The following is an 839-nucleotide window of genomic DNA, read 5'->3' on the forward strand; positions in this document are numbered from 1 at the left end:
AGTGCCTCCTGATCTTCATACCCCCCTCCCTACTTTTCCTGATCTTTTCACCCCCTTCCTCCCTGCCCTGATCTTTATACCCCCCTCCATGCCCTGATCTTGAAACCCCTTCCTCCCTCCTTCGATCTAGAAACCCCTATACCCCCCTTCTGTAAAAGATGAGTGAGTAAGCTGCAGGTATTATAGCACTATTGGTAGCTCTGTCCGGTATGGAAGCTCTAGTTGATGCAGGGCGTGCTACAAATAATTACATAAGATGAATATGGTCGAAGCAGGGAATTTTTAAAGAACCAACTTAAATTTTTTTATTCATGAACTCACTTTCTCGTCTACTATATTGATTCGGAGTTGGATTTCATGCTCTGCTGAGTTGTTCTGAAACATTTTTACAGAAGCAGAAAATTATATTCTACAAGGGGTTTAATGATAAAATATATTCTACTATAGGGTTTAATGATAAAAATATATTATACTTGGGGTTTAATGATAATAAATATATTCTACTAGGGGTTTAATGATAAAAATATATTCTACTAGGGGTTTAATGATAAAAAATATATTCTACCAAGGGTTTAATGATAATAAATATATTCTAGTAGGGGTTTTAATGATAAAAAATATATTCTACAAGGGGTTTAATGATAAAAATATATTCTACTAGGGATTTAATGATAAAAATATATTCTACTAGGGGTTTAATGATAAAAAAATATATTCTACTAGGGGTTTAATCACGGCCCGCTTATAGATATGATTCTATCTATCTATCTACACTGAACTCGGCCACAGTACAAATTTTATTTTGGTAATTTTTTCCATGGGCCTACCAGCTGATGTAG

General features: G+C 34.4%; 1 long non-coding RNA gene across 1 annotated transcript in view; it reads right to left on the reverse strand.

The window, feature by feature from the left end:
• The window catches only part of LOC111717388 (uncharacterized), a 4,542-nt gene extending 4,160 nt beyond the window's left edge, over nucleotides 1-382 (reverse strand). Inside the window, exon 1 of the long non-coding RNA XR_002768771.1 lies at nucleotides 322-382. This is a non-coding gene — a long non-coding RNA (uncharacterized LOC111717388). The remainder of the gene's footprint in view (nucleotides 1-321) is intronic.
• Between the last annotated feature and the right edge of the window lie 457 nt (nucleotides 383-839).

The sequence above is a fragment of the Eurytemora carolleeae genome, unplaced genomic scaffold (genome assembly GCF_000591075.1).
Source record: "Eurytemora carolleeae unplaced genomic scaffold, Eaff_2.0 scaffold2481, whole genome shotgun sequence".
NCBI lineage: Eukaryota > Metazoa > Arthropoda > Copepoda > Calanoida > Temoridae > Eurytemora > Eurytemora carolleeae.